Source organism: Tenebrio molitor, chromosome 3 (genome assembly GCF_963966145.1).
Source record: "Tenebrio molitor chromosome 3, icTenMoli1.1, whole genome shotgun sequence".
NCBI classification, from domain to species: domain Eukaryota; kingdom Metazoa; phylum Arthropoda; class Insecta; order Coleoptera; family Tenebrionidae; genus Tenebrio; species Tenebrio molitor.
This window is the reverse complement of record NC_091048.1, coordinates 26,570,038-26,586,693: the sequence shown is the minus strand read 5'-3', so window position 1 is coordinate 26,586,693 and position 16,656 is coordinate 26,570,038. Positions and strand designations below refer to the sequence as shown.

The 16,656-nt window shown below is 39.9% G+C and overlaps 1 protein-coding gene across 2 annotated transcripts in view; it reads right to left on the bottom strand.

The window, feature by feature from the left end:
* Nucleotides 1-16,656, bottom strand: part of Oamb (Octopamine receptor in mushroom bodies) — a 105,322-nt gene that overhangs the window by 76,711 nt on the left and 11,955 nt on the right. The window contains exon 2 of one of the 2 annotated variants that reach the window (XM_069041129.1): nucleotides 10,179-10,285. The exons of the other annotated variant lie outside the window; for it this stretch is intronic. The gene's annotated coding sequence lies outside the window, so the exon portion shown is untranslated. The remainder of the gene's footprint in view (nucleotides 1-10,178; nucleotides 10,286-16,656) is intronic. 2 annotated transcript variants of the gene reach the window in all.

Below are 16,656 nucleotides of genomic sequence, written 5' to 3'. Positions count from 1 at the left end.
AGACTTGAGGGCGGACGATCTTGCCAAAGATTCAATAAAGTCGATGGTCGTTCTAGATTGGCCCTTTGTAGATGTTTACTTAGACCTTAGACCACACTCGAAACTTTGTTAAAGATTCCTGAAAAGTTTATTCCGTCTTGTGCGAGTGAGGCCGGCGATGATGAACGCACCAGACCGCCAACGTTTTCTCAACAAAATTCATCCAAACAATTTATCTAACCGCACTTCTTCCGCAGAACAATTCTGCTGAGAGCCTCGATTGGCTCGCACTGGAGTTTTCCATATTTTTCTGATAACTGTTGCTCACTCAGATTTTTCCACCGGATGTCTGGAAGAGTTCTATAAATAAATCCCTGGCATATACATATTGCATAAAATGTAACATGGTGAAATATCTTTTTCTACGACTGCCCAAAAATTTATTTTTCACTATTTTTGGTGCGTAGAACTGTTTACGATAATAGTGACAAAAAATAAAAATAAATACAACAATAGTTATTTACATTGGAGTACGGTAGGTGTACTTTTCAGCGCGACAACTAGGTTTCAAGGTCGAGGCGAAGCCGAGCGCCTATTTAGCTGGATGAATTATTTGACATTAACTTTCGTTGCGATAAATCGTTTATTTTTTGATCGATGCTCTTCACGTCCACCAACCCCTATTCGAAGGGAAGTATTTTTTATGAAATGAGCTGTCTCTGTTAAGTCAAGAAATGAGCTGTCTTTCAAAGCCAGGAAACGCGAAACAATTTTAGTCAAATAAGACACCACCGTTGCAAACTCCCTCCCGCGACCCCAATTTTTTCTACAATTTGGAACGCGCCGTGGAGGAACTAATCGAAGCCGTTGCATGCAACAGACCACATTCTCAGAATTTACATTCACGCCATGCAATTGAAATTTTAATCTGCACAGAACAATCGCATCCCTTATTTTGAAATATCTCGTTGAAAAATTGAAGGGCGCGGAATGTCCCCGACACGGAATCGTTTTGATTTCGTCGACGTAGGCATTTCGACGTTTTTCGCCTCTTCGGGCTCGTTCACGTAAAGGGAAATAAAGAATTGGAGATGTTACGTGAGCGGAAATTTTAGATCCGGCCAGAGAAATACTGACCATCCCTTGAATTGTAATCGACGATGTGCCCGCCAAGGCCTTGACCCACATGTCTAACGATATTACAACGTTTCTGATAACATCACGCGGGCTTTCTTTCCGGGCACGTTCGCGCCACTAATTAGATTGTTACGTGAAAAATTCCGGTAAATACGGTTTAATGCGTCCGGGGTGATCGGGCCCGGAGGAGCCGCCAAAATATCACGGACGTCGCAACAAATCTCGCCAGGTAATTAGTGCAATAGGGGGCGGCGGCGGGAAATCGCGAAGGCTCCCAATTGGTGGTGGAGGCATCAAAAACCCAACCACATCGAAAGCTCTTGCAAACTGACAAAACAAATCTCAATTTGTAGCACAAATCACGGATGTAGTACCAAAGCGCCCCGTACTAACCCTTTCGAAGCGCTACCGTCGCCAGCGAGAATCTAATCGCTGGACCCCTACCATCATCATCAGCTGCGCGCCGTCGGAGCGTGCCGCATCATCTCCAGCCAGGCTATAAAAGGGATGCACGCATGGACAAATCAATCATTATTCATATGATCATTGGAGCTCCCTCAAGAGTCTCACCACAAACCTTTGTTAACTTTGTTTACCTTTATGTAAATAAACAATTTACAACACAAACACTGTTAAATGTGGCGCCACAACGAGGGGTATACTGTTAAAAGTGGCGCCCAACGTGGGGCATAATGCTAAAAATTACAATTAACTGACCTTGAAATGCAAAACGAACCTGCATAAGAAAGTACACGAGGTTTTGGCCCAGAACCGGTACAGGTTTCTTCTTTTTTTTAAATATTTTACTGGTGTAGCAGATAAGTGTATGGTTATTTATGTGTGGGCCTAATACGCCTGAGACCTGCGCCGCCCCCGCGAAAAATCGCCGTAGTTTACAAAGCCAACAGCGGCGTAGTGCTTGTGTCATTTGGTGCCATTAAAACAGCACCTCCGCGTGTTTATTCTATGATTTCCGCATAATATCCACCTGCGAAAACATCTTCCCGGCGGCAGCGTGGTGGTGGCACTTCTGCGGAGGCAAATATTTTTCCGGCGTGCAGCGGGGTCGATTTGCATGGCGTTTAGGTGCGCCGCCCCCCGAAAGAGCAACTGTGAAAAAAAATGGTTTGTTATCTTTGTTTCGTATTCATCGCGCGTCGCAACTTTAAAATTCGCCAGAGTCTCGTTGCGAATTCGTCACGTCCTTTCTCATGCAGAAAAACAGGTCGAAGAAGGATTGGAACGCACCGGCGGTATCGGGGGGCGGGCCGGTTCTCCTTTTGTTTCGCGTTATCCTCGTTACAATAGAAAAAGGACGAGATTCGAGGGTCTATCGGAGACGGCCGGATATGTGGCACGTACGGTAGTAAAACGTCGAAATTGTGGATGATGCCCTCCATAAATATAAACATAGACGGGATGGAGCTGATTCAATTGTGGGTGAAATTCAAATTCCGCAAACGCGCAAGGACTATCGGAAAGTTATTTAATATCGGATGCGGCGGCGAGGTCGGAGACAATGCACGCGTGTACACACTAGGTATTTGCAAGAAACAGAGAGATTTATCACGCGGATTTTAACAGGAATCAGCGCGCTTGTGAGAATTCGTGGGGCTGCGTGACGGGAATTATTTCGAAAAGTGGTGGATGCGCCGGGATGGAAAATGGGACTTGCCGATTGGGCAGCTTAATCATAATAAAATGTCAGTTGTGTTAAGTACGCGACTCAAAGTCTAGCTTAAGTCAAAATATCTGCGCAATAAAATATAGATTGCTTGACGCTACGCTATAGAAATCCTCCGATTTGCTTCGCCTCTTTTGCTACTACTCGACCCCCTTTGCAAGATGGTATACTTAATTTCATATAAATGTGCATCTAAGCAAGCCATGAAAATCTGATTTTCTGTTGGTATTAAAGCTAAAGCTAGTAACTTTGATTTTCAAAGTTGCTTGCTCTGCGCGAACCCGATTTGACTAATTTTTCAGTTTTTTCCATTTTAACATTGCTGATTTCAAAAGCAATGTTACGTCTTTTTACCGATTAAATTAAAGTAATTCTTATTTGTTTTTGTCTTTGTATTTTTACCAAGTAAAGATTTATTGGACATGACCTTCATAAATGTGACTTTTGTAATGTAACTAAATTAAAGGTGCTTTTACAAATGCACAGCTCACTTGATGAACATTTATATGAAATCAATTATACAATGATTTTTACTAAAACTACAGCTAAAGAAAAATTCTATTAGTGAAAGTCCTGTCAAAATACGCTTAATAGTTTTTTAGTTATAAGTGTACAACTGGTACATACGTAAATACATATATATTTTGCAGTTTATGTTTACATGAAATTAATAGGGAATTCAAGGTCATGACTTCAATTCAGAGCTTAAAAACGACCAAGTTTTGGCAACACATTTTAATGAATTACTTTTAATCGATTATTTTTTTTCAAAATACAAAAGTCACCGTCGCATTGGCCTAATTCGGGTCCCAAAAATCTACTGGTTAGTAGTTCGTGCATAAATTATCGTATTCCGAGTTCGGAGCTTAGTAGGGGACATTCTGCTGACCAAGTAAAAAAATATCAAAGTTGCCAATATTTGTTCAAAAATACCTGATTAATATTCTAGCTATGTTGTACTTCCCTTTTGAACAAAAATTGGAAAAATAAAACTTTTATTTTTTCGAGATATATCTGTTTTTTCAAGAAATGTCTTTTCATTTATATTTTAATATTTTACATAATCATCCTCACCATATTTCAAAATGAATGTCAACCATTTATATTTTTTATTTGAAGAAAACATGATGAAAAGTTTGAACCTTCAGACTCATATATCTTTGTAAAGACCCCCTGTATATTTTTTATTTTATTTTTTCGAGATTCCTGAGATTTTTCCCTACAAGACCCTCGACTTGGAATACGTTCATTTTGCGACACCCTGTAGATAATAAGAGGGCGTAAAGGGGTGAATTTTTTATGGTTTATTTTCCCTTTATCATTATTCATCGTGAAAGAAGATGTTTCAAGTTATTGTTGAATTTGAATATCAGATGATCTTCTATCTCGATAGATTTAGATTATAATATGTGTGTTTATTATTTCGAAAAGGATTCAAAATGACGAGAAACTTCAGATTCTTCTTTATAATTTAGTATTTTCGGTTTAGATCGCGACATATCTTCAAACATTTCTTCACTTTTTAGGTAGGTATCCTTCGAGCTGAACTTCTTCAGCTCCATCTTCAGACTCCTTAGTCCTTCTGGCTTGGAACTTGACACATCTTCAGAAATTTGTTCTTCTTTTTCAAGTTCAACAAAATCTGCGAAACTAAGAATGAGTCTTCACCAGTTTATCTCCATCTTCAGAATCTACTTCCAATTCAGCTCCATCTTCAGTCTCCTTAGTTCTTTCGGCTTAGAAGTTGATACGTCTTCAGAAATGTGTTCTTTTTTCTTCAAGTTCAACAAGATCATCGAGACTAAGAATGAGACTTCACCAGCTAACTCTAGCTTCAGAGTCTATTTCTGGTTCTAACCATTTCTAAAATACTTCACTTGTAGAAGTTTCAAAACTCGCAAAATCATCAAACAACCATAAACCATCAGCCTTACAGAGGTGACAGTTTAACTAGTTCGGTAAGGTCTTTGTCACTTTCTGATTCTTGGATGGGACTGCTAGAAATGGTCTAGCAATGAGTTCGTATTTGCAGATGAAAATCTTCTTAAATGTTGGTGTTGAAATTTCCTAGGAGTAAAATTCCAAATGGAATGTTGCTTTTTACACAGTACCATTTACGAGCTGAGCAGTAAAGCACTATTTAAATACGCTAAATGCTAAACGTGTCGTATAAGCGAGACAGCTGTCGTGGCTCCGCAGATCAAAACCATCATATCAAGAGGATGTCGTAAGTTTTTTATGATGTTATCGGCGTCTAAAACCAGAACCACGAGCGCTAAGCAAATAGCAAAGGGAATAATTTACCGGAAAGGACACGAGGAGGGTCCAACTTTTCGTCTGAGCATCAGAATTCAAAAACTTCAAGATATACTCAAATGTTTTTCGTTATTGCGGATCCTCCAGCCATAAATCGTATTCCCAGTGGAAGCTTAATGTTGCCCTACATTATAGATAACGTAACTGTGTAAAACCATCTCGAGAATTGTAGAAAAATTTCTAGCCGTCAAGAAATATTGATAAGATCTAAAAGTAGTTCACGAGCACGCACAACAGAAAAACTGTAAATTATGAGGACAACCAACTTCTTAGTTGTCTAATGGGAAGTGTGTCATCTTTAGAAAGCAAATTAATATTTAACATGTCGGGGTTATTATCATAGCTGGGGGAAACGCAAGGCCGGGAATCAATACACACCGAAACAGCTAGAAAAGACTTCAATTGCTTCGTAGTTTTGCTTGGAAAAGTTAAGTATTGTGTTCAGAATGCGAGAGCAATTCTTTGAATGTACAACTGAAACTTTCGGTACAAAAACTCCGTCTATTGTAGTTTCATATTTTGTTGTACTCTCTTTTGGGGTCATTTGACATATTTAAATCTAACGCTGTTTTTTAAGAAATCAATTAAGGGCTTTGATTTTTCTGTCTGGAAATCGATATTAAAATCTCCACTCAAAATCTGACTCGCTCGCTCGGCTAAACTCCCGAACTCGAATGAGCCTTTCATCTCGGAGCGTGTGACGTGACGCGCGACGCGTGACGGTGAAACTAGTTCACGGGAATAATGTCGTGGTGCGCCTAAAGAAGAATTTGAATCATTTTTATGACAATTCTAAATAAGTTTTTACAAAAAGGAGAAAAACGATTCAGCTGCAGTTGCAAATGGTGCTCCCGGTAAATTGTCGCAAACATCCAAACGCACTAGAATTCCGTTTGATAAAAGTTTGATGAAGGTTCTCTCTACTGTGGTTGATTTTTTCATGAAGGTGCAGTCTAAATTTGAATAGAACAAAAAAGTTTACGAAGGTTATTGTAGGTTGATGTGCTGTGAAAGTTTTGTACGGGTACGCGTTGTGTTCGCGTTGTCGAGTATTAATTTCATTCGCGTATTTGCATATTTCGTGCTTCATTATGTGGAAAGAAAATTGTTAATTACGAGTAGATAGATGTGATCCCGGCGCATCCGCCATTTCGGTGGCACTTATGTCGCGCCATCTTATTACTCGATAAGTTTGGCCACAATTCAATTAAGCGACGTAAAACAGCCGATCGGGCCAATTAAGAAGAATGGAGGGAATGTGTAAAAATGGGGGCGGGCAAAATTTCCTTTGAATTATTGTTTTCCCTCGGGGATTATTTTTAGGCAGCGAGTGTGACATTTCGGTAGACCGCACCGTTCGTTTCCCACGGCAAAGCCGGCATCGACCCTCTCAAGATTCATATCTCGACAATAATTAGCCTAAATCAGAATCTCTCGACTTTATATTCGTATTAACAAGAACAATAAAACGCCGACAACAGTTACAGACCGTAAACGCGAGCCGTCGAGGAGCTTAAGCGTAATTCGTACCGTAAACTCGGCGTTTATTTAAAGTTTCAGAGGGGGTTGTTATTAATGCCCCCGAGTGGGGGCGGGGGACGATCGGATCGATCAGAACAGCCGACAAGAAAACACCACAAGAAAACGAACGAGATCCGCGAATACCTGACGATTGTCTAACCGCACCCCCTCCCGGAGGCCGCTCTGCCCAGGACAACTCGGCAACGTCATTATCCCGGGCGATTGTCTTTTGTTAAGCTGGCGCGACCCTTCAATTAGTTCCCGGAATTTTCGTCCCGATCGGATTCGGATCACGCGTGATTGGCTCCATTTCGTTCCAGATATGGAAATCGGGAGGAATTGACGTTTTTAAGGAGGGAACAAAGTTGCTCCATGTCGGCATTCCTGATGCTGCATCTGATATAATTGCATCAAAGGACCTCCGAGGGACAAACACACGAACGAATCGGTCACATATTCGATTACTGTCACATCGACGGGGTCGTCTTCGGGACCTTTTGCACACGCCACGATTTATTACAGTTTGAAGGAAACGATGACGTAAATTCGGGGGGAAATCTATAAGTTTGAAATATTCAGGTTGTTCCATTACCATTGATCGGGGTTGTGTTGTTTTTACCTGCGATTCTCGAGGGAAAATGGGTTTTTATGTAAATAGGCGAACAATTGGTTGATTCACATTTACAGTGACAGTAATAGCGTAAATAACACATAAAACACCTCCAAAGGAGTTATCACGTCTTGATGGTCCTCGCGAAAGGATCCGGACAATTTATACATCACTATGTCAAAGAACTACTGAACTACTCGGCTGCGCCTCGAACCTGAAACCTAGTTTTCGCGCTGTAAATGCCCCTACCGTACTCGAATGTAAATAACTATTTCATTTATCAAAATAAATCTGTGACTGTGGCCCCTGTCACATTATTCGTATACACCATTCACATTTTTTTTTTATTTTTACCTTTAAGATCTCAATTTATTTTTACTCTTTCTAAAGAATTTTTGAATTCTTGAACAGCACAGTGGCACTAGTCGTTTTTTACTCAGTAAATTTATTTGTCTCATATTTATGTCGAGACATCGGGAGATAAAACTTTAATTTCAGCTCTACTTTCTTAGCAGACACCGCATCATTCTCGAGAATAATGATTTTTTTTTCTTATTGACATTTTTCCTAGACTCCGACCTTGGCTGTGATTCTGTTGAAAAACATTTTATCATGAACACGAAAGAAAATTATAAATTCTAAGCAGCACCGAACAATTTCCATTGAATCCCAATAAAGTCTCTCAACAAAACACGTAAATTTTGTTAAAATGTTTGCACAAATCACGAGTGCCTTAGTTAGAGCATTAGTTGTGGAAGATTGATAATAGAAGACTGGCGTGCATTAAGTCGTGGATCGGCGAAATTAATTTTACTTAAGAGCCCCCAACAATATATTTTATTGTTTACAAGATATAAACAGAGAATGATTAAAATTGCACGTCTGGCATCAATCTCTACCAAACAAAAGAAACTGTTCCAGCCTGGTTAAACAACGAACAAAATTTCCCGTCTCGCTTTCACGAAACAGAAATTATGTTTTTAATACACGAAAGTAAGGTAGCTCGGTGGCCGCATGGCTGTCGGAGACAGTGCTCCGAGGTCGTGGTCCTGGCGCTAGTGGGTTCGAATCTCGCCGAAGGGGAGAATTTTTTCCAAGGAAGGAACCTCCGCCGGGCCATGGATGTGTGTGTATGTCTTCAGGGGCTGACGGGGTAGGGTGGTGGAAGGAACAGCGACACTCTTCCCACACCAAAGCGAGGTCAGCAGGGTTCAAGAAAGTACCCCGGGGCCGCGTCGCACATAAGGGAAAAAAAAAGAGGAAAAAACAAGCCGACCGCAAGGTACCTGATAGACCAGTACGGTGAAAGGGGAAAGGCTATTAAAAAAAATGTTTTTAATACACGAAAGTAAGGACAGTATTGTGGGGTAGAAGTGGGTCCAAAGTGGTGCCTTGCGGAACCACGGAAACAACTTCTTTGGCGGTTCTTTTTGGTGGTTTAAGATGAAGGAGACGTCGAAGATGTTTTTGGTGACCGCCGGCGGCTCACTGAAACTCTTTTCAAGTTTATCAAAGAAATGACGTCAGCAGATGTCGGAGGGGTGGCATCGTTTTCGAAAAGGGGGCGCCTTTGTTGTGGCAAACCCGCGGTTATTTACAGTTTGTTGTCGTTAAAGTCGCGTTTAAAACGTCTTCATCCGGCTTAACCGAACCGGAAAATTATGATCACTCCTCAAGGATGAAAGCAATAAAAACGAGTTTACGCAGTGATTTTGAATACTAAGTGTGCCCCGAAGGAATCCGGCGAAAAACCGGGTTGCGGCTGAAGTAATTAAACTAGATAATTACCAAATGCAAATCGAGGGTTTGCCTCGGTGACTGTTTACTGTTTGGTGTGGGGATCAGGTGAAGAAAGTTTCCTTTTCTAGGCCCCGCCATTACCATACCGTTTACAAGTCGGTCACGTCGTTTTTCTGGGCGAAACCGCGCAATTAACCGGATAAACCGGCGATAACTGGGTCCCGGAGAAATATAAAAACGGAATAATAAGCGGAGGAGTCGTTCGAAGTAATTCCGTGACAGCGCACCCATAAATATTTACTGAGGAGATAAAAGTGGAAAGTTCACACGTCGGAGCGGACCGGTCGAAAAGCGCGAAAATCGACACCGTCTCCGGATTTATCCGGTCGTTTTTGGCCGAGTTAATTAAACCGAAACAACGGACTCGTCGTCGTTTTTGCCGTATCGCGCTTAAATTATGACGCGATTTAATTTCAACGCTAAACCTCATAAAACACACAAATGAAACCGTTCATGTCCCGGCTGTCGTTTTTATTATTTAAACCGTGAATCACTCCCGGGGGATTTATATTTTTATGATCCACTGCCGGGCGCGTCCCGATCGAAAAACGATAAGAATTAGACTCGTTGTGTTTCCTGAAAGGCGGAATGCAATTGGATTTTTCTCTTCAAGTGGGGCCCGACAGGAGACACTCTTTTGTTGAGGAATCGTTCCCTTGTAATAAAAATAAAATTAACATTTCCACGTCGAGGTCCACAAAAGAACGATTTTTAACGAGGCGCTGCTATAAATAAATTTTTTACACAGATCGGAGAAGTTTCAAGGAGCCGGACCCGGCGCCTCCGCCATTTTTGCATCCGCAACAATCGATTTCTTGCTCGCCAAATCTCGGTCTTAACACGCTGAACTGAATCACAATTCATTTTTCAAAATCACTAACGTGATTATTTTTCTACGAAATAACAGCGCAGCAAATCTTTTGCGAAAATCTTTACGGCGACATTATTTGGACACCTGCTCGCCCAGACCTGGCACCTTGTCATTTCGTTTGGTCCACATAAGACAACTCCCAATCAAGCCGTTGACAAATTAGAAAGCGTATTTTAGTCCCGAGGAACTAAAAGTGTAACTTGACTCCCTCTTTTGTGAGACAAGAGTACTCGCTGCGCTCGTGCGTGTAAACTACCCACTTGTAAAAAATTTAAGATCCTAGACCCTTTGCGGTTTTATTTTTTTAAGTGTGTGGAGACTTCTTCGTCCAGCGATCGATTCGCTGCTCCTCGCCCTTTGTTCGCACCTGTAGAGAAAAAGTCATAAATTTGTCTAGCATTCGCGTTCCTTTGACAGAGCGCAGATCAAAGAACCAAAAATATCGCATTCTCGGGATCGTCGCGTTTCCGGTTTCGTGCACCTTTTCACACCGACGTCGACTAATTTTTTTATGAATCGATTCCGGTCTGGGGTGTAGTCGATTCGGCGACGACGGCATCAAGTGCGCAATATCTCTTTGATGGGACGTTAATGGATGGCGGATGCTTTAAACAGATAATATAATTATCCTAATATACAAAGGATATTTAATGACACTCCAGTTCACAATTTAAACAATCTAAATACGCCCCTTACATGCACGGTTTGACAATTAACCCGGAGCTCCTTTATCGCAATTTCGCACGACAAGCTATTTCCGAAGCGATCCGGCTCGGTTTGCATTATCGATATGCAACCGAAAGGATATCCGACGTTTTTCCGCCGCCGTGCGGCGGCATGTGCACACGTCGACAGGGATTTTGATCAAGGAGGGAGGCCAAGCGTGCGGTTTCGCGAATACGCTCGGAAAATATTCCGAATGTCATTTCTATTGCTTCTACCAACCTAAATACATAATTCCGACTGACAAGTGACGCAAGTACAAATAATACATAATGGGCGGGGGGTAAACAACCTGCGGTCAATTCTATTTAATTTCTTCTTCTTTACATAATTTCCTGGCGTTTACCGACAAATTTCGGACGAAAGGAAATTGAATTTTTTATGTTTGGACACGCATCCTCTTTTTTTTTGAGTCGCAGGAAAAAACACAAGTGAATGCAGAAAAATTCTGGTCGAAAATGTCTGAAAGACAGATTAATTAAGTGTCTTCAGAAATGTTCCTTTGAAGTTATCTTTTGGTTCGCATCTGCCGTCCCTGAAAGACGTTGACATGTACGAAATTTTGGTGGTCCCCGAAACTGGATAAAATGTGTAAAGATTCGAAAGGATGTGTGTCAAGAATCAGGTGATTTTTAAACTTGCAAAGGATGCTGTCGACGTGCAACAGGCGCCCAACATCCCAGAACTATTGTGACATAAGAAAGCATTGATTTAGTACACGATACGATTCTTTGCCTAGACAAGTCAAGGTAGTTTATAACAGACGAGTAGCTTTTCTGTCGGTAGCGCCTCATGAGTACACATTAATCATCAAAAACGTATTCCACAACCGGTGTCGAGTGAAAACGTCAAAATATGCAAACGTTAAGTCCACGATTTTCCCAACAGGTTCAGCAGCGATGCTAATAATTATCTTTGGGAGCAGTTGTCACGTGGACAGAACGTAACGGAGAAGAATACGTTATTATCAAGAAAGAAAGTGGAAAATTGAGAGCAGTTGTACTGTTCTGTCAAGTTCTGTTCTTATTCGCCAGATCTGGTCTCTAGTATTGCTATTTATTCCAAAAATTAAAATGACTTATTTTCCAGATTAAGGTACTATTCCGGACACGGAATCTTGGCCATAGCTGACATTTAACTGACAAATATGTGTGAACTGGCCTTTATTGAATATAACTCAACTTTTGACTCGATAATGCCATTTCCCTGCTTTTTTGATGTCACAAGAAAAACTTCAAAGTGATTTTTAATAATTGACATTTATTAATGGCACTAATGGTTGGTTTATATCATTTTTTAGAAATGTCTAAAAAATTTTGACCAAGAGTCCGTGTCCGGAATAGTACATTAGTAAATAAGAATAAAGCAAAACACAAAAATAGTGTCAGTACTTTCTGTTGCCAACTGAGTTTTTCTTTTGGGGAATTTTTTTATCACCAACTTAGTGCGCTCTCAGTGACTTGTGATTGGTTAGGACTAAGCTGTAGGCTGGAATCCTTAAATCTTGGCGAACTTTACCGACACAGGCATAATTTAACAGTTACATCCATTATAAACCAGCCCTTATTTGAATCTCTCTCGTAGTTCAAATCTGTTGTCTTTAATCATCTTATAGACAATTCCACATCCAATAACACATCCCTTGGAACACCGAGATGCAACAAATTTTTTCGCACCGTCATGGTTAAGTTGGCAGCGCTAATTTAAAGATTACTGTATTTGGCAACCGTCAACTTCTCTATTACAGGGTAGAGGACTTAAATATGTTTGTTCGATACCTCGCTAGAAAGTGAGTCTGTATCCATAGTTACCAGTGGGTAAAGGTTTCTCTTTCGTTCACTTCATCGTTTTTCGCTCACTGTCTTTCACTCATTGGTTTTCATTCTCTCGTAATTTTTTTAAATTTTTTCTCATAATGTAATTTTGATTTTTTCGGCAAGATTTGGTACCCCGCGGCACTTGACTCTTCCAGGACATCATCAGGAACATATAACTCTTCATCATCCATTTCCACAATTTCCACATAACCACTTTATTGGCGTTACGGAACTTTGTTTATTTTGTATTTCATTTTTTTCCATAGCAGCAGACTCGTCCAAAAATGTGCACGCAATTCGCGTGAACGAAAGCTTTGTTTTCCTCACTCGTACTGTAAATAACACTTATATTTTTTCAAACACTCTGGACTGATAATTTGATACCCTGTTTTATTTTTTATGCCACCCACCGATCGGTTCAAATTTTTATTCTGATTCTGGAACACTTTAAAGTTGTCAAAAATTATTTAATAACTGGTGGTCAGTTCTCGATCATTAAAATATACATATTATAAATAAGAGCGGACCGATTAGACTTCTTTGTGGAACTCCAAGATTTACTGTTGTTAACACACATTCTGCAGTAGATTCTTTTAATACGAGTACGGTTTTATCCAATCTAAGGAGATTCCTCCGCCACCCAATGAAAATTTCTTTTCTTCGATTATTTACATCTTTTTAAATAGAATTAATTGTGTATTGCCGTACATGTAGATCTAGATTTTATGTATGTTCTGAATAATTCAAGCGACTAAAAATGAATCTGTGGAACATCACTATTTCAAAATCCTAGTTGCAATCCTAGTTGCACTCTCGAAATCTATTTTAGAACTTTGAAACATGTTCCTCCAATCTTAGATTCTTAGAAACTCCACCCACTTCATTCAGAAATCGATACGTTTCATCAGACGATACAAACACTCTCTTCCAGTTGCCAAAAATTTGTTTTTCATCTATCTTTGCCAGAGAAGAATTAAGAGTAATGCGTCTTTTATACTAGACATGTCATGAAATAAATAACAAATTTCTTGTTTTCTTGGCAACTCGCCATGTCTACTTTTAGGACAAATTCGTTTTCTCTATTTTAGTGATTGCCAGATCTTTTTTATTTTCTTTCTCCTAGAATATTTATCGTCACTCGGTCCAGAGAACCGTTCGATAACACAATATAAACGACTTTATATATTGTAACGCGAAATGTAAAACAAAGCACAACAGCTACAACACTGTCGTGACAAATAAAAATAATGCAATAATGCGGTCAACACGTAATAGTTACTTATGCAACACTTGTATAAAGCACTAGTTTTTGCACCAGTGGGAAATTTACGCACGTGAGCGCAGCCAGCGTTATGGTTCCACATAAAAAACTACTTCATACATAAGCCGCATTTAGAAAGTAATAAACACGTGATTATTTTTTTTTTTTTTGAGAAACTCTGATTTGTTGACAGTTCTCACTACGAGCAGATCTTATAACTATTTCCACTTCTAAAATAAACGGAGTGTAGTTCTACTTAGTTTCTACAGGAAATTAAAACAAGCTCTAGAAGATATGATAAAAATCTAAATTCGGATTTCACGACTGCCAACTGTTAGACTGGGCGTAAAATGTCCCTAGGGCATATTGTCGCAGGTCCACCCTGTATATTTGTGGGTCAGTAAATCTGCCGGAATATGTGCGGTTCATCCGCAATAATAACTAGCAAAATTTATTGCGTCGGGCGCACGTCAGTCGAGCTTTTAATTAAAATGTTTACTGTCGGCGGTCGCGGAGCTTTTTTAACTGACGGAATATTATCGGAATATTTGAATACTCCGTCCGGGTATGAATATTCAGCAGTCGGATCCGTACGGTGTCACAATACCGACTTTATTCAATTTCCTGCCGTTCTTTCTTTTTTCTACCTCTTTAAACGTCTCCCCGTCGAGTGTATCCTCGATTCTTCTCGACGAAGTGAACAACTAATTTTATTAGGTCTGTCGCGGAAGATTATGAGGGCCGAGGAGCGTACAATTTTTTTGTCGTACGCAACAAGACGGAAAAGAACCGAATCGATGACGCCACCCCGGAGAAGAGCTTCCGCGAACGTCTAAGATTAGATCGGCTTAATAAAGAGAGCTTCGTTCAATTTGTTGAATAAACAGAACGGTAATAAGAAAAATAGTCGCGCTCTTTTTTGGTTCACCTAGATTATTAATGTTGGGAAAATAATCCAATCCCAACGACAAAGAGATCTCGGAAATAAATTTTATTTCGCGATGGCTCACGAGATGAGGGAAATTTGTATGATTCCGTTCCAGGAGTGGAACAGACGTTGTTTGTCAAATCAGTTTACGCGTCCTTATCGAGGACCGAGACGTGGATCTAACGAATCAGGAAAGGGACTTAATTTCAAGGCCGATCAAATTGATATTTGACTCAATTGGGGACGAGAGCGGGCACGAAAGGTATTTACCGTGATTATTTTTGCAACATGAGCAACGGCCTAAAGAAGAATTCCTTGACACATAGATACGCGTCCGTAAACAACAATATTTTGTTGTCGGCATTAGAAGCAACTGTTTTTTCGAGGGACGACTTTTTAACCAAGGTTACCGGTTGCAATCCAGATTTTAATTATGATAGACGAAGCGAAAAGATCACAACGTGAAGTCAGTTTTCTGTTCAACAGTTTGTATCTTAATAAAGTGTCTGCAACGTACTGAAAGTCAGGATTTAAGAGATTCGGTAAAACTGGGAGTGTTAAGAAGACTCGTAAAGCTGGTAGATTCAAATCGACGATGGGGGGAGATAAAGCTCTCCACATTCTGTTGATAGAAATAATTCTTGAGTCATTGTATCGCCGGCCAGGAGAATAGCGTGTTTGTAAATTTGGAGCGGCAAATAGAATTGTATTCTCAACAATTGCTGATATTTCTTGGGCGAATTAAAATTTCTGGAAGGAAGGAAGTCTGCGACACACGCCGTAATCGAGTGTGTAATAGCCATTACACGCGAGTAGAATACGATACTTTTTCTATGATATAAAAATTTCAACACATTCACTTTTACATTTTCACAATTCATTTATTACGTATTTTAAATAACACATTCAGACTCTAATTATGACATTTCAAAATAATTGTGACATATTAATGCTGCTCTATATTGGAGCAACTCCACAACCCGTGAAATAACAAATAAAAACTCATGACCGCGTGGGTAATGAATATTATTATTCAACAGCAAATGGGTATATAATGAAGAATACACTATAAAAAAATATATTAATATTGTATTAATTAATTTTAAAAAGGTAGATACAAAGCAAATTTGTAATTTTTCCAGTGATATTTTTTGCTTTGTAGTTCGTGCGGTTGCCTAAAAAATGTAATGTGCAGCTCTGCGAAAAAATGCCTTTTGTCCTCGCCTATTTTCAAGCCTCGGCTACGCCTCGGCCAGAAAACTCTAACTCAGACGAAAAAGTTGCACTTTTTATCCTTGATACACAACTAACTACATATTTTCTACTCCTGTTAAATAATATATGCATTTCTTATCAGCTTGTCAACAAAACTAGAAATTTACTATTTCCAATAGAATTACTCATTTACATAATTTATTGTGACAGGACAATTATCGGTTTTGTCGGTTTCGATACTAACTTACTGAACAGACCAACAGAGGGCGCCACGGTCAGCGTCCGAAAAAGTGCGTCCAAAAAAGAGTTACTTTTCGTTCGCTTATGAGTACGTAAAATTTCCGTTTTCTTTAAGGGTGGCTAAAAAAGCATTTTTACATGCAAATTATAAAAAATAATATTTAGTGAAAAGATAATGAGAGTGATTTGGCAAAAAGAGGTGATGTCCCTTGGCGGTCCCGGAGCCTTCCTCCAAAATTCCGGTTTTCCTGGTGGCGGTCAATAAATCGCCCTTTTTAATTAAGACCGCTCAGATCGGCCTTATCGCCGCCAAATTCGTACAAGACCTGATTTATGGCGTCCGTATTTACTGGAACTTTCCGCAAGGGCGGTAACTCGTCTAAAATCAAAGATTTCCCGAAGTGATTCAATTTGTTTTTTAACTGTCGGCTTTTCGGCGCGCCACCTTAAAACTACGGGAAAAACTTCCTAATTGGATAAAACTCACCGTGCAAGAAACCCAAACTCGATAAAATCCTGCCGGAATCGAGACGAATTGCACCGCTCGCCCGGAC